General features: G+C 46.7%; 1 pseudogene; it reads left to right on the top strand.

Moving 5' to 3' along the window:
• Positions 1-10,923: 10,923 nt before the first annotated feature.
• On the top strand, positions 10,924-12,302 carry LOC133282203 (olfactory receptor 5AU1-like; annotated as a pseudogene).
• Positions 12,303-14,992: the final 2,690 nt, after the last annotated feature.

The following is a 14,992-nucleotide window of genomic DNA, read 5'->3' as shown; positions in this document are numbered from 1 at the left end:
AAAAATACAACGTAAATGATAGAGAATAAAGTACAAATAAAGAATAAAGTATAAAAAAAGAATATTTATTTCTTAGTGCTGGCCAGGGTCACATCCCTGTTTAGGTTATTTTCCCCTGGATTAGGGAGTGTTTTTCCCACTGGAGATGCCACAGCTCAAGTGACCACAGGTGGAAAATCTCCATCCAGGACTCAGCCAAGCCTTCTCCTTCCTAAAAGCCCATCAGCTCCAAATCCATTCCCAGTGGAGCTTGTTAACACAGTTGGATCAGGGACATCTCTCACCTTTGAGTGATGAGCTGCTAAAGAAATAGGGAAGTTTTGGGTGTGTGGGGAAACCCTGTGGTGACTGTTTTCCCTGGTGGCATTGTGATTTTATAGCAACCAAGATATGGGGGAGCTGCAATTTGTGCCAGGAATGACTTCTTGCATAGGAAATAAAGACTTTTGGTTGGGTTTTTCCATTACCTTCAATTTTCCCGTTGTTTCTCTAATCCCCATTGCCTCAAACCAAAGTGCAACTCCCCTGCGTCAAATTCTACTGATAACATTCTTGCCTTTGTTTTTAACAAACCACTCTGGGTATAAATTAGAAAACTCCTTAGAGATTCTCTTAAAGGCTTTGAGAAAGGCAGAACTTGAGGAGGAAAACTGAAAGGGTGAAGTTCTACAGCTGCCGGAAGAGAGGTGGCAAAGCCCAATTTGACTGTGATTTAACTCAGCAGCCTGGTTCCAAACACAGACCTGTTGAAGAATTTGCATTTCACTCACTTGGCTCACGCACGATATCCCATTGCTCCATAACTGCATTAAAACATCAGTTCATCCATTTAGATCGTGGGTTTCCATCCTTCCTGGGAAAAGCCCATAGCAGCTGGGCCCGCCCCACCCTACGAATCACTGAGACCACAACTAAACTGAGGCAAGGAAAACTAGTATTGTGTGTGTTGGTGTTGACATTTAACACAAGAATATACTGTGCTATATATATATAGTTTAGAATGCGTTTAATATTGTGTTTTGATATATATACAGACATATATATGTGTTTATGTGTATAACTTGCCCATCATAGGAATAGAGACCTCCTAGATGTCCTTTCTGACCAATAACTACGTCCTGCTGGTCATAGTCACATCAGTGACTAGTCATGATCATGCTAGTCATGGCCGCATCAGGTTGCTCCTGGCCTCATTCAGGCAGCTTCTGAACATGTCCATGGGTGGAGGCTCCACAGCCTCTGGAACAAATCCTCATAGAATCATAGAATAGTTATGGTTGGAAAGAACCTTAAGATCATCAAGTTCCAAACCCCCTGCCATGGACAGGGACACCTCACACGAAATCATATCACCCAAGGCCTCGTCCAACCTGGCCTTGAATGCTGCCAGGAATGGAGCATTCACAACTTCCCTGGGCAACCCATTCCAGTGCCTCACCACCCTAACAGGAAAGAATTTCCTTCTTATATCCAATCTAAACTTTCCCTGTTTAAGTTTTAACCCATTACCCCTTGTCCTGTCACTACAGTCCCTAATGAAGAGTCCCTCTCCAGCATCCCTATAGACCCCCTTCAGATACTGGAAGCTGCTCTGAGGTCTCCCCGCAGCCTTCTCTTCTCCAGGTTTACAGCCCCAACTTCCTCAGACTGTCTTCACGCGGGAGGTGCGAACTGCCACGCAAACTGCCTCGACCCGCTCTGTTCGCCGGGCTCCTGGTGGCTCGCGCTCCCTGGGGCAGGTCATTAACCAGTCAGGGTTGGTGCCACAGCTTCAGGCTCCGCCCCGTGTGAGTCAGCTGCTCGCGTAAGCTGAGCTGCCGGGTCCTGGGCAGGTCCTCTCGAGGTCTTGAGGCTCCCTCAGTGGCTCTTGTCGCTCTGAGTTGAGGCTCCTGGACCCTGATCTCCCCCCGCTCCGGTGTTCAAGGCGTCCTCTCTCGAGCTACTCACCTCAGCAATTCAATGATAACGAAGAATAATCCCTTTTACCCCGATTTAAGTGTCCAATGCTGTGATGACCATTAGAGGGGCCCTGCCTCCAGCCAGGTGGAGGTAGCGGACAATTGGATTTACTGGACTGTGTGGATCAGATGGCCTGGCACATCAGTCCCACACAAGTATAAGACTCTAGTAGATACCAGCGCACAGTGTACCCTGATGCCATCAAGTTGGCAAGGGGTGGAACCCATCTATATTTCTGGAGTAACAGGAGGATCCCAAGAGTTGACTGCTCTGGAGGCTGAAATCAGCCTGACTGGGAGGGAATGGCAAAAGCACCCTATTGTGACTGGTTCAGAGGCTCCATGCATCCTCGACATAGACTACCTCAAGAGAGGGTACTTCAAAGACCCAAAAGGGTAGCAATGGGTTTTTGGTATTGCTGCTTTGGAGACTGAGGAAATTGAGCAGCTGTCCACCTTGCCTGGTCTCTCAGAAGATCCCTCTGCTGTGGGGTTGCTGAAAGTCAAAGAAAACAAGTGCCAATTGCGACCACAACAGTGCACCGGCGGCAATATCGCACCAACCGAGACTCCCTGATTCCCATCCATCAGCTGATCCGTAGACTGGAGAGTCAGGGGGTGATCAGCAGGACCCGCTCACCCTTCAATAGCCCCATATGGCCAGTGCGAAAGTCTAATGGAGAATGGAGACTAACAGTAGACTATCGTGGCCTGAATGAAGTCACACCACCATTGAGTGCGGCCGTACCGGACATGCTAGAACTTCAGTATGAACTAGAGTCAAAGGCAGCCAAGTGGTATGCCACAGTTGATATTGCCAATGCATTTTTCTCCATTCCTTTGGCAGCAGAGTGCATGCCACAGTTTGCTTTTACTTGGAGGGGTGTCCAGTTCACTTGGAACCGACTGCCCCAGGGGTGGAAACACAGCCCTACCATTTGCCACGGACTGATCCAGACTGCACTGGAACAGGGGCAAGCTCCAGAACACCTGCAATACATTGATGACATTATTGTGTGGGGCGATACAGCGGAAGAAGTCTTTGAGAAAGGGAGGAAAATAATCCAAATCCTGCTGAAAGCTGGTTTTTCCATCAAACGGAGTAAGGTCAAGGGACCTGCACAGGAGATTCAATTTTTGGGAATAAAATGGCAAGATGGACGTAGACAGATCCCCACAGATATGATCAACAAGATAACAGCAATGTCTCCACCAACTAATAGGAAAGAAATGCAAGCTTTCTTGGGTGCTGTGGGGTTCTGGAGAATGCACATCCCAAATTACAGTTCGATTGTAAGCCCTCTCTATCATGTGACCCGGAAGAAGAATGATTTTAAATGGGGCCCTGAGCAGCAACAAGCCTTTGAGCAAATTAAACGCGAGACAGTTCATGCAGTAGCCCTTGGACCAGTCCGGACCGGGCCAGATGTAAAAATGTACTGTACACTGCAGCTGGGGAGAACGGTCCTACCTGGAGCCTCTGGCAGAAAGCTCCAGGGGAGACTCGAGGTCGACCCCTCGGCTTTTGGAGTCGGGGATACAAAGGATCTGAGGCCAGCTATACCCCAACTGAGAAAGAGATACTGGCAGCCTATGAAGGGGTTCGAGCTGCTTCGGAAGTGATTGGCACTGAAGCACAGCTCCTTCTGGCACCCTGGTTGCCCGTGCTGGGCTGGATGTTCAAAGGCAGGGTCTCCTCTACACATCATGCAGCTGATGCTACATGGAGTAAATGGGCTGCACTAATTACACAACGAACTCGAATAGGAAATCTCAGTCGTCCAGGCATTCTAGAAGTCATCCTGGACTGGCCAGAGGGCAAAGATTTCGGAATGTCACCAGAGGAGGAGGTGATGCGCGCTGAAGAGGCCCCACCATATAATAAACTGTCAGAAAGTGAAAAGCAGTATGCCTTGTTTACTGATGGCTCTTGCCGTATTGTGGGAAAGCATCGGAGATGGAAGGCAGCTGTATGGAGTCCTGGACGACAAGTTGCAGAAACTGCTGAAGGAGAGGGTGAATCGAGTCAGTTTGCCGAGGTGAAAGCCATCCAGCTGGCCCTGGACATTGCTGAACGAGAAAAGTGGCCAGTACTTTATCTCTATACTGACTCATGGATGGTGGCAAATGCCCTGTGGGGGTGGTTGAAGCAATGGAAGCAGAGCAACTGGCAACGCAGAGGTAAACCCATCTGGGCTGCTGCACTGTGGAAAGATATTGCTGCCAGGGTGCAGAACCTGGTGGTGAAGGTACGTCATGTAGATGCCCATGTACCCAAAAGTCGGGCCACTGAGGAACACCAGAACAACCAACAAGTAGATAAAGCGGCTAAGATTGAAGTGGCTCAGATGGACTTAGATTGGCAACATAAAGGTGAATTATTTTTGGCCCGGTGGGCCCATGACACTTCAGGCCATCAGGGCAGAGATGCAACATACAGGTGGGCCCGTGATCGAGGGGTGGACTTAACAATGGACACTATTGCCCAGGTTATTCATGAGTGTGAAACATGTGCTGCAATTAAACAAGCCAAGCGGTTAAAGCCTCTTTGGTATGGAGGACGATGGTTGAAGTATAAATATGGGGAGGCCTGGCAGATTGATTATATCACACTGCCACCAACCCGCCAAGGCAAGCGCCATGTGCTTACCATGGTGGAAGCAACCACCGGGTGGCTGGAAACATACGCTGTGCCCCATGCCACTGCCCGGAACACTATCCTGGGCCTTGAGAAACAGATTTTGTGGCGACACGGCACCCCAGAGAGAATTGAGTCAGACAATGGGACTCATTTCCAGAATAACCTTATAGATATTTGGGCCAAAGAGCAAGGCATTGAGTGGGTATATCACATCCCCTACCATGCACCAGCCTCTGGGAAAATCGAACGGTACAATGGGCTGTTAAAAACTACACTGAGAGCAATGGGTGGGGGAACTTTCAAGCATTGGGATACACACTTACCAAAGGCCACCTGGTTGGTCAACACCAGAGGATCTGCCAACAGGGCCGGCCCAGCCCAGTCAGAACTTTTACATCTTGTAGAGGGGGACAAAGTTCCCGTGGTGCATATGAAGAATTTGCTGGGGAAGACAGTCTGGGTAATTCCTGCTTCAGGTAAAGGCAAACCCACTCGTGGGATTGCTTTTGCTCAGGGACCTGGATATACTTGGTGGGTAATGCGGGAAGATGGGGAAGTCCGATGTATACCTCAAGGGGATTTGATTTTAGGGGAAAACAGCCAGTGAACTCAATTGTATGCTGTTGCCTGCTGTGTAATACTTTTATAGCCCATCAACTAGATGTCTCCAGGTCACCAGCGACTGGCCCTGACTTCCCTCCAACCATCATCCCAACAGAGAATGAACTTGGAACATCATGGACCGAATGGACTCGGCAGCATTATAGGGATTGGTCCATGCACTAAGAAAATGATTTTTTCCTCTTGGCCTGTATGTATATGGATGTATATATGTGGGAGAGCGATGGTGTATTGAAAATGTGGGATCTGAGCACGACGTGAATGGTATGGAATAAGGGGTGGATAATGTCCTGGGTTCAGCAGTAGCAGTCATGTTTTTCCTTTGTGTTAAGTGGTGCAGTGCTGTGTTTTGACTTCCAGCCTGAGAACAGTGTTGGTGAAGCCGATGTTTTCGGTTGTTGCTAAGTGATGTTTACCCTGACCAAGGACTCTGTGAGGCTCATGCTCTGCCAGGGAGGAGGGGAAGCTGTGAGGAAGCAGAGACGGGGTGCCTGACCCGGGCTAGCCGGGGAGGTATTCCATACCACAGTACGTCATGCCCGGGGTGGGGGGGGTAACTGGGAGTTACCCGGAAGGACAGGGGCTTCCGGGTGGAACTCGCTTTCTTGGCCGGTGGTATTGTATTCTCTTCCCTTGTTATTTTCCCTTATCATTGTTTTAGCTGATAGTAGCGGTGGTGATTTGTTGCTGGACTGTTCTTGTCTCAACCCGTAGGAGTTGCACTCTCTCGATCCTCCTCCCCGTTCCTCCGGGAGCGGGGAAGGGGAGAGCCCTGGTGCGGGGGGGGGGGGGGGGGGGAGACGGACACGGACCTCGATTGTTGAGTGAACAAGTTACCTGACTGGGTTTAAACCACGACAGGGAGTTGTTCTTATTTAAGGTCAAGTAAATACAATAATGTCATGCCTTAATCTGCCACAAGAATTAGTGTTGCATTAAATAGATAAGAAATCAAATTGGAATGATTTTCTGACTCTGTAGTGATGTTTGAGTCAATTAAAGTGAGACCAGAATCCCTGAATGCAATTCCATGTACTTGTAGCTTCAAGGGAAAAACCAACCCCTTCTCATCTGAATTATTCTTGCATATATTTCTTCCTCTGTTCTTCCTTCTATTTAAAGAACATGTATGTATATATAGATGTACACAAGATGACTGCTGTTCATGTTAACCTGAAATATGGAGGTCTTAAAAAGATGAGATGACCTTCAAATCAACATGTTGCCTGTTGAGAAATGAGCATTCATCCTCCTTCCCCTACCACTCCCTCTTTCCATCAGCCGCTTTTCAAGCAAGATGACCATTTCTTCAGCACAATTCATCTTCTCCCTCCACCCTTCCCAAAGCAGCTTTTACTTCCCCATTCCCCAGCCTGTGCTCAGATGTTCATTGCACAAGGTCCCTTGACTCACCACCAGTGCTCTTCTCATGTTGCTGGTGGGTGCCTTTGATGCAAGGACACATTGATGGCTCATTTCAACTCGGTGGACACCACAAGAGCCTCGTCCCTCTCTGATAAGGTGCCCCCCAGCCTGTCTTAGTGCTTAGAGCAAGTCCTCCTCATAGGCAGGACTCAGCATTTTCTCTTTTTGAAGTCCGTCTGATTCCACCTGCCCATTTTGGACCCAAAACTGGCCTTTGAAACAACATTTTGCATTATATGCCTCCAAATTTAAATAACCTCAGGGTGGCTTTTTACTGCTTGCAAAAGGAAGAGTGGGACTTGTTCCTTGTAGAAAAAAGCAGCTGACAGCAGACAGGGCTTTAACACCTTCAAATGGGTTCAGAAGATCCACCTGAAGTTGTCTACACCCACCTCAGGCAGGAGGATGAAGACAGTTGCTGTTTCCCATTGCTAAGGGCTCACACACTCAATGGCCATCTCCTCATCCTCATTCTCCTCCTTCCCCTTGTGTAGTACTTACATAAGTAAGTTGCAGATACATAAAGAGTAGACATATCAAACACACACCTTGCATCTAACACCACTGAAACCAGCCATTCTCAATACCACAGCTTGTCTAAACAAAGGGCAAAACATCACCCATCCCACATCAAATACCCACATCTTATCACACACACAAGCATGCTTTTCTCTGTGGTCTCTGCTTTACACACTCATGCTGACACTGCAGGTGGCTAAAGATTGATGACTTACATTAAAAGCCAAACATGAGAGTCTCTCCTTATCTATTTATGATCCGAAGTCCAATTACAGCAGATGAGACTCAGGCCAATGCAATGAGCAGAGCTCATTCAGATCTCTTCAGCTGGAGCAATGGAAGTGTCTGCCTTGCAGTGAGAGGCATGAACCCCACCAAATCTCCCTCAACACTAAAGGGAGCTGATGGACCCAGTAAACACATAGGGGTGACATGGTGCATTCAAATGTAAGGAGATAAGTGCTTGCCCAAGGACATAGGAGATGATTCCTATTCCAATCACTAAGTACCCAAAGAAGGGGAGGTAGCTCCTACCCAGCATTTGCTCAGTTGCTTTTAAACCAGTTTTAACTACAATGAAAGCAGCTCCACCTGAGAGTGGGGAGCTAAAGCCATTAGGAGCTCCTCAGCAGGAATGCCAGAAGCCAGGCACCTCATTGCCTGCTCATCATGACCCAGCAGGAAGACGCATTGCAATGCTGGCTGCTGCTTCTGCTTCCTAGAACCTCACTTGGTGTTTCTTCTGCTCTCATGATCAGATGATAACACCATTGAAGGCAATGGCAGCCCTTAGACACAGCAAACCACTGGTTTCATTAAACATACACAACAAGGAGCAAAAAGCTTTCGGTTTTGAGAGCAGCAGCTCCAATGTGAAGCCACAATGAGCAGAGCGATAGGGTTGTAACCACAGACTTGTGTTTTCAAGCCATTAACTGTTCATGTTCCTATTTAAACACTTGGTGATGATGAAGGAGAGACCAGCTGGACATAAAGCCATTGATTATTCTTGTAGAAGGCACGTATTCTTAGTGCCTCTTTTTGCCTTCATGTTGTTCTTTTCAATAATCCTAAAATTATGTATTTTTCTTCTTTTCTAAATTTGATTGAGAGTTATTTCTCCCTCTGTTATATTGATATTCCCACTTCACAAGCCTTGGTTTTAGCCCAGTACTCAATGGGGAAGAAAGACATTCAAAACCACACAGAAATCCTTTTCTACCCTCCTCCAGTGCATCTCCTGGACTGTCAGTCTGGTGCCTTCCAGCAGAAAAACAGGTTGACATTGAAAACATTTAAAGCCACCTGTGTACTTCTCCTTCTTCCTTTCCCACACTTTCATAGCTTGGTTTTCTCGCCTGATTGCTCCATCCTTTGTCTTTTCTAAATGTCTGGGACAAGGTTATCAGTTAATATTTCCCCTAAGGGTTTTATAATGTCTCTTCATCTAGGAGAAGCATTCAGGACACACCAGCACTCAGGATTCTTCAGATGAAGACTGGGAAATACGACTTCATCGTGATATATCCACAAATCAGCAATGTAGAACAATGCTTTTGACCAAACTATTGTACAATCACTAGTCAAGTGTATGGAAATAAATGTATGTGATAGAAAGGACTCCCCATGACCAGTGCAAACCATCCACACAGAGGATACTTTGTTGTGCTTGTTTTCAGCTCCCTTCAATTCAATATTAGATGATCTCTGTGGATGTAAAGGGCTTCCTCAGGAAACACAGAAAGGAAGAGGTATGTGATAGATGGGGAAAGACAGAGCAAACTGTCCTGGGCCTGTCTTCAGGGGTAGGTGTCTGCAGGAGAACTGGTCTTGGAGGTGTTGATGCAGCCAGGAAGAGTTTGGGGAGAGAGGAATTGAGAGGTTGTTTTGCTGATCAAGTCAAACTAATTATCCGAGGGAGGAGGGTCCTTGGGAGAACAGTTTGCACAACACAAGCCTCTGAGGTAATGCCTCCTGTGAGATAAAACCCCTCCACTAGCCAGCCTGGAGCATCCTGCTCCCAAGCATCTCTCCTTCAACCCATCGCATGAGCTCCAGGAGGAGCTGCAGGCACTGCATCCACCACCACCTTCCTCTTTAACCAAGCAGGTACAAAAGGGTTTGATGGGTAGTGGGTTCAGTTTGACTCTGGGCATGCTGCCTCTCATATGCTTGATGGCATGTTGAATTTCACTCTTCTTCAGGGACTGTATTGATAGGGCAAGGGGTGATGGGTTTAAACTGAAACAGGGAAATTCAGGTTGGAGATTAGGAAGATGTTCTTCTTTGTGAGGGTGCTGAGGCACTGACACAGGGTGCCCAGAGAAACTGTGGCTGCCCCATCCCTGGCAGTGTTCATGGCCATGTTGGATAAAGGGGCCTGGGGGCTTGGGGCAAGCTGCTCTAGTGGAAGGGGTCCCTTCCCATGGCAGTGGGTTGGGGCTGGGTGAGCTTTAATTTCCCTTCAACCCAAAGAGCTCTATGATAGCCCATGGTGTGAATAAAAGTGCCCTAGTACATGGTAGCTTTGCTTCAAACCCAACCCCCCCTCCCCCCGCCCCCATTCCTGACCCTATGCACAAGTGATTTAGGGTTATTTTAGTAGCTATGTAGCCATTCATAGATGGATATTCCATCAGATAATTCATATGCAGAGGTATTGAATGGTAATGATAATATCCAAGCTAAAGCCTTAAAATTTTGGTTTATATATCATATATTTAACACCTCCAGGTGGATATTTGGGTTGGTCATAGCACGCTCAATACAATCAAAGCAAAAGCTCTGCTGGAACCAAGACCACTGCTTTCCCTTAACCTTATGCAGGGTGGGGGTTCTTCAGAAGCAAATAAGCTTAGAACTTAAATGAAAGAAAATTTCAAGTACTTGTCTTTGTGTTGTGATGAAAAGGATCCACCCCAACTAATGAAGCTATGGAAGAGCACTCATCCAGTTGGAAATATACAAAAGAGAGAGAAAAGAATTCCTTAAAATTCCCAGAAATAAAGAAAATACAAAAAAAGAGAAAAAAAATTCCTTAAAATTCCCAGAAGTCAGTGAAGAAAATACAACATCTTTTCTGTTTTCCACATTTTGTGATGTATTTATTTGATTTTATTGTATTATACTTTGATGGACATGATGATTCTCAGTGTATCAGTTGTGCAGTGTATATCAATCATGGTAGAATTATTCTCTTTTAATTTCAGGTTGTGTAATGAGCTCCTTCACTTCTTTGACTCCAGACCTTGAGCTACACACAGAAATACACCATTACAAATACACCATTTTCCATTGCATTTACTTTATGGATTAAACTCCAACTAAACTTCCACATTATTTCTCTCATAGGGGTGTATTTCACTGATTCCTTTCATTTCAATCCAAATCCATCAACTTGTTGAAATGACGGATACAGGAAACCTCACGGTTCTCTCCAGCTTCATCCTCTTGGGTTCCTCTGATGCCCCAGCGCTACAAACCACCATCTTCACAGTCTTCTTATCCCTCTATGTTTTCACGGTGCTGGGGAACCTGACGATGATCCTGCTGATCAACACTGACCCCCACCTCCACATCCCCATGTACTTCTTCCTGACCCACTTATCTTGCATGGATGTTTGCCTTTCCTCTGCTATCATCCCAAAAGCTCTGGAGACCTTCCTGCTGGGGAGAAGCCACATCTCCTTTTGGGGTTGCTTTGCCCAGATGTATATTTTCGTGGCTCTGGCTGCCTGTGAGACCTTCCTGCTTGGGGTAATGGCTTACGACCGATACACGGCTGTGTGCAAGCCCCTGCTCTACACCACTACCATGACCAGGGCACGCTGCTATGGCATGATGGTGCTGGTGTACAGCATCGGGCCTATTCAGAATTTTCAATTTAAAGACATAAATCAGGCAAACTGCTTATAGGTTCACTATGGTTGAAGATAATTATACGTCCCCCTCTGAGTTTATTCTGCTGTGCTTCACAAACAGGGAAGTCCTGTGGGTGATGTGCTTTGTCTTATTCCTTGCCATCTATGTGTTACCTTCATAGGAAACCTGCAATTAATTGCATTAATCAGAATGCATTCCTGCCTACACACCCCCATGTACTTCTTCCTAAGCCACTTGCCTCTCCTGGATGTCTGCTAGTCCTCTACCATCATCTCTTAAGCCTTGCTCAATGTTCTAGTGGAGAAGAAGGTGATTTCCTTCATTAGATGTGCCACTCAGCTCTTCTGCTTTGCAACCTGTGCCACAACCAAGTGCTATGTGCTGGCTGCTGTGGCTTACAATCGCTACATGGCCATTTGTAACCCCCTTCTGCTACTCCATGGTCATGTTTCAAAGGCTTTGCATTGTGTTGTTGGCTGGTGCCTACTTAGCTGGCGTGATCAGCTCTACCATACACACGGTTTCCTTATTTTGTCTCCTGTTCTGTCGGTCCAAGACGATCAATCACTTCTTCTGTGATGGACCACCACTGCTAGCCCTCTCCTGCTCTGACATCTGACACCCCTGCCATCGAGGTGATGGTTGCTGCCGTGGTGGGGTCCAAGGTACTGAGCACCACGGTCTTCATCCTCATCTCCTACTTGTCGGTCCTTTCCACTGTCATGCGGATGCAGTCTGTGGCTGGTCGACAAAAAGCTTTCTCCACCTGTGCCTCTCACTTCATCTCCATTGCTTTGTACTACGGCAGTTCCCTCTTCATGTACCTGTGCCCCAGCTCCAGGCAGTCCTCAAAGCATGATGAGGTGATCTCCATGCTGTACTCTGTGGCTGTCCCCATGCTTAACCCGCTCATTTACAGCCTAAGAAATGTGGATATGAAGAACGCCATGAGGACAGCAAAAAGTAGAGTCTTCTCCTCTTTGTCCGTTCATGGTTCCTTGTCAGCTGAAAGGAGAGGGCTACCCTGCCCTGGTGAGAAGCAGCAGGATGGATATTGCACCTTCAAGGATGGTTCGATATTGCACCTTGAAGAGGATGGTTGGATATAGCACCTTCAAGGACGGGTGGATATAGCACCTTCACAAAGCAGGGACTAAACATACTTGGAAGCATGACAGCTGGAAAACACGCTTCTCCTTAAACCAAGGCTACATTCTGTGCTGGCATGGACAGGACATTCTCTGGCTGCAGCCTGACAGCTGACAGTGACTGTGTATTGGAAAGAAAGTTGTTGTCCAAAGTGATTGTTACTTAAATATTACTTGAAATTTATATATCTTATTATTTAAATGCTATTAAACATAACAATAAACTTTATTTCAGGATTCAGAGATCAAAAGGGAGAAGGTGGTGGCTTTGCCCTGCTGGCATCAAACCAACTGGTACCTGAGCTCATGTCTTATATTAGCAAATGATTTCTGGTGTTATTTCTGGTTTTAAGGAAATATTAACTGATATTTCCAGGTATTTCAAGTCCAGACCACAAGGTTTGGTCACGTGAAATGACAGAGGGGATACTGAGGTGAGCTCTTAGGCAGAAGCTCTTCCCTGGGAGGGTGCTGAGGTGCTGGCACAGGGTGCCCAGAGAAGCTGTGGCTGCCCCATCCCTGGCAGTGTTCGAGGCCAAGTTGGACACAGGGTCTTGGAGCACGCTGCTCTAGTGGAAGGTGTCCCTGCCTGTGGCATGGGTTGGAGCTGGATGAGCTTTAAGGTCCCTTCCAACACAAACCAGGCTACAATTCTAAGAAATAAAGCTGCAACAGTCTATTGGTCAACAAAGCCCTTGTGTTAAATGGGGACAAGTCATATCTGAGCCTCTGCTCTGCTGTGAATTTAAGTAGGGGTGTAAAGAGCAAGAATGCTGGTAAAGAGGAAGGATTTGGGGTCTTCCTCTCCCCTGAACACCCAAGGTGCTGCTGGCATGGGTATCCTGATGAGCCCGATGGAGCAAGTACAATACCCAGCTGTCTGCATCTGGGACTTCAAGCTGCATTATTCACCCTGCACAATCGCACCCAGGTATTCTCAGTGCCTCTTTTTGCCTTCATGTAGTTCTTTTCAATAATCTTTGAATTATATATTTCTCTTCTTTCCAGAATTTGATTGAGGGTTATTTCTCCCTCTGTTATACTGATTTTCCCACTTCACAAGCCTTGGTTTTAGCCCAGTACCCAATGGGGAAGAAAGACATTCAAATCCACTCAGAAATAATTTTCTACCCTCCTCCAGTGCATCTCCTGGACTGTCAGTCTGGTGCCTTCCAGCAGAAAAACAGGTTGACATTGAAAACATTTAAAGCCATCTACATTCTACTCTTTCTTGCTTCCCCACATTTTCATACCTTGGTTTTCTCTTCTATCTGCTCCATCCTTTGTCTTTTCTAAATGTCTGGGACAAGGTTATCATTTAATATTTCTACTAAGGGTTTTATCATGTCTCTTCATCTAGGAGAAATATTTGGGACACACCAACACTCAGAATTCTTCAGATGAAGACTGGGAAATCTGACTTCATCCTGCTATATCCTCAAAGCAGCCACGTTTTGAGCCAATGCTTTTGACCAAAGTGGTGTACATTCACTAGTCAACTGTATGGAAATAAATGTATGTGATGGAAAGGACTCCCCATGACCAGCACAAACCATCCACACAGATGATACTTTGTTGTGCTTGTTTTCAGCTCCCTCCAATGTAATATTAGATGAACCCTGTGGATGTAAAGGGCTTCCTCAGGGAAACACTGAAAGGAAGAGGTATGTGATAGATGGGGAAATACAAAGCAAACTGTCCTGGGCCTGTCTTCCTGGGTAGGTCTCTACAGGAGAACTGGTCTTGGAGGTGTTGATGCAGCCAGAAGGAGTCTGGGGAGAGAGGAATTGAGAGGTTGTTTTGCTGATCAAGTCAAACTAATTATCCAATGGAGGAGGGTCCTTTGGGAGAACAGTTTGCACAACACAAGCCTCTGAGGTAAATCCTCCTGTGAGATAAAACCCCTCCACCAGCCAGCCTGGAGCATCCTGCTCCCAAGCATCTCTCCTTCAACCCATCGCATGGTCTCCAGGAGGAGCTGTAGGCACTGCATCCACCACCACCACCTTCCTCTTTAACCAAGCAGGTACAAAAGGGTTTGATGGGTGGTGGGTCCAGTTTGACCCTGGTCATGCTACCTCTCCCATGCTTTGATGGCATGTTGAATTTCACTGTTCTTCAGGGACTGTAGTGATAGGGCAAGGGGTGATGGGTTTAAACTGAAACAGAGAAATTGAGGTTGGAGATAAGGAAGGAGTTCTTCCCTGTGAGGGTGCTGAGGCACTGGCACAGGGTGCCCAGAGAAGCTGTGGCTGCCCCATCCTTGTCAGTGTTCATGGCCAGTTTGGACACAGCGGCTTGGAGCAAGTTGCTCCAGTGGAAGGCATCCCTGCCCATGGCAGGGCTTGGAGCTGGGTGAGCTTTAACCTGCCTTCAACCCAAAATATTGTCTTATATCCGATGATGTGAATAAAAGTGCCCTAGTATGGGGTAGGTTTGCTTCAAAAACACCAACCTTCCTGACCCCATCTACAACTGATTTAGCGATATTTTAGCATGAGAATATCCAAGCTAAAGCCTTAAAAATTTGATTTATATATGGTATATTTTGTATTTTACACTCTTAGATGGATATTTGGGTTGGTCATAGGAAGCTCACTGCAATCCCAGCAAAGCTCTGCTAGAGCTAAGACCACTGTATTCCCTTAACTTTATGCAGGGTGGGGGTTCTTGGCAGGAGGCTGGGACTGGATGAGTTTTAAGGTCCCTTCAACCCAAAGCATTCTATGATAGTATGTGGTTGGAATAAACGTGCGCTAGTACGGGGTAGCTTTGCTTCAAAAACCCACGTTCCTGAC

Source organism: Pezoporus flaviventris, unplaced genomic scaffold (genome assembly GCF_033815535.1).
Source record: "Pezoporus flaviventris isolate CSIRO_AGI_PZ_B2104156 unplaced genomic scaffold, CSIRO_AGI_Pfla_v1 ptg000116l, whole genome shotgun sequence".
Classification (NCBI taxonomy): domain Eukaryota; kingdom Metazoa; phylum Chordata; class Aves; order Psittaciformes; family Psittacidae; genus Pezoporus; species Pezoporus flaviventris.
This window is presented reverse-complemented; position numbering and strand designations above follow the sequence as displayed.